The 8,426-nt window shown below is 38.4% G+C and overlaps 1 pseudogene; it reads right to left on the bottom strand.

The window, feature by feature from the left end:
* Positions 1–3,017: 3,017 nt before the first annotated feature.
* LOC143562751 (protein MIZU-KUSSEI 1 pseudogene) lies at positions 3,018–3,803 on the bottom strand (annotated as a pseudogene).
* Between the last annotated feature and the right edge of the window lie 4,623 nt (positions 3,804–8,426).

Raw genomic sequence — 8,426 nt, forward strand, 5'->3', positions numbered from 1 at the left:
GACTGAAAATAAACAATTATAAAGGTAATATATATATTTCTTTCTATAGCATAAATACTAAACCGACAACCAAATTTGTCTAAGTCTTGTGTTTTATTTTGTTTTTTTTTTAAATCCTATTTTGAACCTAGAAATATTTTCTAGGGTCGCTTGTCAAACCGAACTTGTCCGGTTTAGCTCGATTAAACGTATAGTTTGCTTTTACTCGCTTAACTTAACAAGTGAGTTTTTAATAACCCCCTTTTAACGCTTTTAATATTTTTGGGGTGTAGCATGTCACAAGTTTTTATTTCGTTAGTTATGCGCTTGTTTACAAATCGATTCACATTTATCGTACATGTTAATATTATTCTTGCATATTATTTATGATTATACGTAAATTATGTGCAACGTGTTTACTGTTTTTATGGTATAAGTTACGCAAACGCATACACATAGTGGGAGAGGGTCAGACAAGACGTATTTTCGTTGTCTAACGTTACGACTTCAGTTGCTTACGTAAGGTGGTTCTCATTTCCCCGACTTCTACGGCTTCGGCTAAATGAACGGGAGGACGACACTGTTTGATTTCATTTACATTATGTTTGAATATTTATTGCATGACGATCGTTGAATCGCGCATTTTATATATATTTATATACGCAAAAACTTATGAAAACTCACCAACATGTGTTGTTGTTAAAATATATTATTTTAAGCGTGCTACATGTTGATACGATGAAGTGTCAGGATAAGAAAACTAGTTATACCTTAGGATTATTTCAATGAATAATATTTGTTTCATTTAGATGTAATGTTGTTTGTCTCATTATCAAATTGTTTGTATACTTGCGAAATTATGGAATAAAATAAATATAATGTCACTATTAATAGTGTTACGAGCTTTGAGTAATCTGTACGTTGCACCCGGGTGTATTCCGCAAAAAGCCAGGGTGTTACATTACCACAGGCAGGCGCGAGGGTCTTTGCTGGGTGGCCCGTACGTCACCCAACTTGCGATCTCGTTGGGGCACGGAGACCTAGTGGACGCCTTACCTATCCCAGCGATCCCTTCATGCCTGCTAGACCACGACCGTTGCTACAGTATGCACATGTGCAGTCCTTTGATGGGCCCGGAGGCGCGTACGACCGACTCGTGGCCGGGGTCGAGGCACACACCCCTTACGTCCTTGTGCCTTTAGTCGAGCCTCCCCCACTCGCCGCAACGGAGGTGTAGATTGTCGATCAGCCTATCGACGAGGGGACCGGTGCGGATGCGGAAGCTGGTGGGAAGCGCCTCCTGATCTTGACGCACATGAGGTATGTTTTATTATATTATCGTTTTATGGTTACTTTTAATTCGTCTATTTATTTTAAATGTTTTTTTTACTATTTTGTTATTAGCCGCCGCCGCAGCACGTTCCACGTCCATATCGCGCGATGCGTTTGGATCCCGCCACTGGCGCCCGGTTACAGGCCGTTGAGGGTGGCAAGCTACAGATACAGCAGGGGATGCTGTAGACAACACGACATATTAGCTAGATTGTTAGCTATTTGGGAGAGCATCAGCACGGACAGATATACAGAGACACCCCCACCTAGTTTTGAACACGAGGCGAGCACGCCGGACGTAAAACGCGAACAGGGCGACGACGTGGATGACATCGGTCAGCGATCGGGGCCAGATGCAGGGGCGAGGACGACGTCGACGTCCATGATGCGGCGTTTACGGCCTCCGGGCGACGTCGACTTCGGGGTGTTTATGTAGATTTTTATTTTTTGTTTTAGTTGTTGTATTTAGTTTTAGTTGTACGAACTCGTAGTTTTGTATATAATACATGTTGGTGTATCTATGTGTTTATTGTTTTGAACGAACTCATACAAATCGAGCTGACTGTTAAAACAACTATTTATTAATATTAAAAAAAAACACATATTTATTTTAAAATTTTATTATACAAAAAGAATAAAAAGAAAAAAAAACCAAGAAAAAAAACATAATAAGACAAAAATTGGTGGAGTTTTCTAAAAAAACCCACTCAATACACTACGTATAGCCCTATAAACAGCGTATGAATGGGTTTTTTAGAAAATATAAGTGATGTCTCTAGAAAAGCCGTATTTTTTTCTTTAGCTAAGTTTATTTTGCCATCCCTCACATGCCCGCATAGAGCGTGCAAAAATATAAATATAGATATTATCTGAATTCCTAACCTTAATTATGAGTCCACAAAGACCGGATTTTGGGCAAGCGTGCGCTCCCAAATGAATGCATGGAGACATGTGAATATATGATGAACGACTAAAGTAGTCATTGATTGTCCAATTTTACATCACATAAAGTCATAAATACCCATCATTCCTACCTGGTAATTCACGATGTGATTGAATATAAAAAAGATAATGATTAATGAAACAATTTAATTATCAAGGGTTACCGGATTTTAGTAACTTTTATTTAAAACATCAAATGTTTTACACCTAAAATCTTTTTAACTTGACATTTAACATGTCATCTCTTTGATGGAACTTGAAGGCAAACACGATACCTAGACCACTAGTCATTGATAATAATCACGGTTGTAGGTTGCTCAAGCATTGGCATTTTTAACTTTCGCTTTCATTTTCAAGAATATGACTATAAAGTAGAAGTAACTAGTCTCATATCAACTTTTTTGTAAATCTGTTCAACACTTTTAACAATTTTTATGAGAATAAAAATCACTTGATTGTTTAAATAGAGGTGGTCAAGTTACGTCTTTGTTGGATTGGCCGAAATGAAAGATAGAACTCTCATTAGTCAAGTCGATCGTATAAACTATTATCGGTTAATGAGTTATATTATTAAAATTTACTTCTACTTTTCACTTAGGTCCTCAAATACAATACACTAATATAACGTAAAGTAACATAGGGTTAACTTGAGAATATTGGTACTATAACTTATATGGGAAACGTACACATGATCAAGAACCAAATCTTGATGATATATTGGAAAGCCCAAGACTTACATTAACTGAAACTCAAAGACCAAAATCTTAAACACGAATAAGATAAATACTAAGTTCTGGACCTCCATTGTTTTCTGGATTCATCATGTAATATGCCTCAGAATCTTTTGACCCCCTAATCCTCTCAAAGCTTGCTCTCATATACATCAACTCCCCTTCACCACCACCACCACCACCACCACCGTCCTCTGGCAACACTCCGGCGCCCATGGTAATCGGTCCAACAGAATTGAACACTTTCCATTCATCCGGCCCACAATCACGCCTCATTGCATAGCCACATTTCTTGCCATTACAGTATGTCCTCCATAGAGGCTCATCCAGCAGCTTGAAACCCTTCTTCCCAATCTTTTTATCGCATTCCAAGGCAATCCGAACCAACCCTGATGCCATTTCTCGAACCAAGAAGCTAGTAAGGGTGGCTAGCTCAACCAGAAAAGCCGGCGTCATGTTGGGTTCCTCTTGGAACCCAACATGGACATGGCCACTTTGGTACCCGAAAAGGGTACCCACTATTCTGGTTGTTTTGCCTAAACCAGGTTTAGAATTGTATCGGCTCTCCGACCGGAGCTTAGAAACAGACATGAATGTATGTTTCTTTCTCCTGGGTGCCGTTTGGGGCACCGGGAGGCTAAGATGGCGGTCAAGATTCATGTCGTCAGCTTCGGTAACAGCGCAACCGAGTGATGATGATCGGAAATGGCGGGTTTCATCTTCACCTTCACCTTCATCTTTGTTCTTCCATTTGAAGTATCTTCTTGAGAATGAAAAAGAAGATTCTTGAGGGTTTTTGGCAGACATGATTGACCTCATCTTCAGAAACAATGGTTAATCAAAGATGGAAATATTGTGAAAAGGTTGTCGTTGTTTTCTTCATTTTTAAAGGGCTTGTGGCTCTGACTGACAGACTCAAAAGTTGAAAGTAGTGACAAAAGATGGTGAGCAGTCCCACCTAACAATTGGGAATAGAGGTGCACAAATCGGTTTTTTTTAAAAAACCGGTTCGGTTATTAACCGGACCGGTTTTTTTCGTCCAGGAAAAAAACCGGTTCGGTTAATAACCGGACCGGTTAATAACCGGTTTTTGTGTATGAAAACCATAACCGGTCAAACCGGTTAGGACCGGTTTAGGAACCGGTTAGAACCGGTTAATAAACCGGTTTTTTTATTAACCGGTTTTTTAATAACCGGTCTAACCGGTTAACCGGTTTTTTTTTTTTTTTTTTAAATAACCATTATTTTTTCACAGTATAAACAAACCGGTAACTACAAGGCAAACCGGTAACTACAAGGCAAAACGGACTGACTCCATTCTTTGCTTTCGTTGTTAGGGTTCTTTGCTTGGAAGATTAAAAACACATAACTTTCATTTATAGCTTTTACATTAAAAATACAAACATTAAATCGTTATCGCATATTCGTAACTCAAAAATACAAACATTAAAGAATGCTTAGACACGATTACATTAACAACTTGCTGTTTCTTACTCATTATTTTCCTCGCTACCCGACCCCGAGCTATTCCTTAGGTAATCGTCGTACGCGGCTTCTTCATCGGTCCTTGGTTGAGTGTGTCCTTGATTGACCTCGTCTTCATACAAGCCCGCCTCATAGTCCATTTCCCCCTCGAGTGAGCGTTGATGTTGTGCCCTATCTAAAGAGTCCAAGTAATCCTTGTAGCAAATAGACATCTCTACAGCTGGTGGAGTGAGTTGAGTCCTCCTAATCGATATAACCCTGCCAGAAACAGAAAAAGCATACTCCGAAGCTACCGTGGAAGCTTGGACCGTTAGTAAATCTTTGGCCATGGCGGCGAGGATCGGAAACTCATCCTCCTTACCTCTCCACCAAGCCCGCAAATCAAGACTTCTAAATTCATCTGGAGTCATGTGTTTCACAAAGTTGGTACCACCATACCTTCCAAGTTCACTACTTGGGGTGTTTACCTTTTGACGTTTACCGGCGTCTTCCCAAATCATGTAGTACATCCCCATTTCAAGGTCGGTTTGGGATTGGGATTGGGCAACAGCTCTTAACGAGTCATGAATTTGGGAAGTCGACCCGTATTTTGTAAGGTAAACATCATACATGTTAGACAAGGTGGTGTTGAAAGCATTCTTTAAAGTTTGGTTATAATAGGGGTTTTGATCGTCGTTTAACTCTAGCTCATCACAAATTTTTTCTATTAAAGCGTCAACACCACCAACATTTATGCAAGGGTTTAACGCAGCAGCACATGTCAAAACAGCGGGTAGTTGTTGAAAATATTTTCTAAATTTTTCTTTCATTTTTACACCCATATCAAAATAAGGTGCACCCCTACAATGAAGTTCACTCAACTTTGTGCACATGACAGCAATTTTTGGTAAAGCAATGGGGCTTGTTGGATAGTAAACCCCGGATAAACTAGTTGTGCAAGATTTAAAAATTTGAAGGACCTCCGTAACGATCTCAATCAATAACCAGTTTCTAGGATCGTACGGTGCACATTTACCCCTACTTGACATTATTTGATGAAACGCAATTAGTGATTCTTTTTGTTGGATGGCTTTCTCAAACATATCACAAGTCGAGTTCCATCTTGTTGGACAATCCCAATTGGGCCCTAACCATTGACAATTAGCTTCATCACAAAATTTTTTGTATCTTGAAAACGTTTTATTGTTGCTAAAAACATCTCGTAACATTCTTTTAAAATTGTTTCTTTGCGTTTCGATCACGTTTAACCCATCTTGCACGGCCAAGTTGATAATATGTGCAATGCATCGGCTATGAAAAAACGCTCCATCACAAATAGGTTTATACTTTAATTTTAAATGGCCAACCGCGGCCGTATTGTTGGACGCGTTATCAAACGAAATTGAAAAGATTTTATGTTCAATCTTGTATTGTCGAATGACTTTATCCAAGAGTTTAAAAATATTTCTACCCGTGTGCGGGTAATCAAACAATTGAAACGCAACGGTTCGTTTCATCATTTGCCACGACTCGGGGTCAACCCAATGAGCCGTCACACAAATGTATGAGTCGGGCGAACCATTAGGTACCGACCACACATCCGTTGTTAAGTTTACATCAGTTTGTAAGTTTGAAAAGTATGAAATTAGTTCGGATTTAGCGTTTTTCCAAGCTTTAAGACAATCTCTTCTAAGGGTCGAACGACTTACGTGTTAGTAGCGTGGTTGAACATACTTTTGCATCATCTCCGTGAATTGAGGGTTGTCGAAGTGGTTGAAAGGAAGTGTATTTTGAATCACAAAGTTTGAAAACTGTTGACGTACCGCTTCAAGGTCGTACGTAAACACCGTTCCTTGATTCGTCATCTCCGGCTGCGAACTACTTCCCGATTCGTCCTTCAAGGCCTTGCAAAAGGGCCTTTGTACATGCGCTTTTAAAGAGGAGTTTGCATCTTTGCCATAAAACTTCAAACAATGTTTGCATCGAGCTTTTTGGCTACCGTTAGACATTTCGCATAGGTCGAAATGTTGCCAAACATCTTGGTTTCGTTTCGTGGGGATGACCCGAACGACCGTTTCTCCCGTGTTCGAGGCACCCATGTTGACGGATGAAGCAGCACTTTGGGAGGCCATGATAATCGACTACGAAATAAGAGCGTATGGAGTGGTAATGTGGTATAATTGAGCGTGAGATAACAAAATAATCGCGTATGTAATAAACGTTTAGAGCATTTGGAGTTGTATAATCGAGTGTGATCTAACCAATACCCAACCTAAGCTATATATAGATGTTTGTGGGGGGTAAAATGGGGAAAAAAAACGGTCAAAAAATAAAAAAAACGGCTATATGGCCGTTACTCAACGGGAAAAAAACCGGTTTTTAACCGGTTAACCGGTTTTTTTTATAACGGTCAAAAACCGGTTTATAAAAAAACCGGTTAACCGGTTTTTTTTAATAACCGGTTATTAAAAAAACCGGTTTTTTAATAACCGGTTATTAAAAAAAACCGGTTTTTTTTATAACCGGTTATAAAACCGGTTTTGGCTCCAAATTGTGTAACCGATATATAAACCGCCGGTTTGTAAACCGGTCAAACCGGTTTACAAAAAACCGGTTTTCTTAAAAACCGGTTTCCGGTTTAAACCGGCAAACCGGTTCGAGGACCGGTTTTTTTGACCACCTCTAATTGGGAAGACTTTTGTTGTTTGAAAATGGATTAAACATAAATTATTAGGGTTGTGTGATTATTATAGTAAAATAAGATATAAAATTAATGAAGTACGTCTGTAAAATTATGACTTCTGGAGATTATGTAAATCCAGATTAGTTTGTTCGGCGCACATGTAATACTATGAATGATTAGTTGAACAAAATCAGATTTATTGTATTTAAACACTTAAACTAATTGTCAATAACTTAAATATTATTAGTTTTAGAATACATGTAAAAACCTACTTATATTCAAATAGTTAATTCTATATAGACTTTTCAACAAATGGAGAATTGCACGCCTAGGTACTTCCTACGGAGTGACCTAATGGCAAAATGCCACCATCATATGGCCCAACCTAGTCGTACGGAGCCTTTAAGCGCCTCCAAGTTGTCTCCAGTTCGGAGGAAAACTCACCCACCTGAACATCACTTGTGGTAAAAAAACGGGCGCCCTCAAGATCGAACTGATCTCAGGATCGAGCTGATTTTTGTCTTCCTTCGTTGAGTCATCCATATTCCCTCTAAAATGTTGTTTGTGAGGATTTAACCTTAATCTTCATTAAAAAAACTCATTCTTCCTATACATCGCATTGAAAAAGATAGTCAAAGAGACTCCTAAGGTGACAAGGTTTTATGTAACGACCACGTTTGAGAATTATTAAATAAAATGAAATAAGTTATTATTTAATTAAATGTCGTGTGTTGTTATCTAATTCGATTAAATAATAATAGTATGAAAGGATAAGCATAGGGTGGTTATGGATCCAAGAAATGATTATGGGCTTAAAGCCTATGGGCCTAGATAATTTAAATAACTAAACCTTTCCTAAAACCCTAATTATCCTCATTTCATCACCTCCATCATCAGGCACACGTACACTTCACCCATCTGTGCACAAACAATTCTTCCATCTTAGATCTAGGGTTGACAAGTAGATTTCTATCCACCTAAGAAGAATTCATCTAGGAATTTCAAGTTGTTCAAGATCCATTCTAGACCAAATAATGTATGTTATATGTTTAAAGTTAATCTTTTTCATTCATCTTCATCCTATTCTTGTTTTTTATGAAACAATAATAAACCACTGGATCTTGTAAGTTAAAAACGAAACAAAGCAATATGCTCGACTTTAATAAACTTCGTCAAAACCAAGAAAGAGAGTTGGATTTTGGTTTAAATAAGTTGATTATATATATATATATTGTTAGGTCCCGTTTTGTATGTTTTAGTCTTTTGTATTGGTTCGGTTATGTATTTGGGGACAA

This window comes from Bidens hawaiensis, unplaced genomic scaffold, assembly GCF_021521415.1.
Source record: "Bidens hawaiensis isolate Kalapana, Puna unplaced genomic scaffold, B.hawaiensis_p1.1 tig00021062_1, whole genome shotgun sequence".
NCBI classification, from domain to species: domain Eukaryota; kingdom Viridiplantae; phylum Streptophyta; class Magnoliopsida; order Asterales; family Asteraceae; genus Bidens; species Bidens hawaiensis.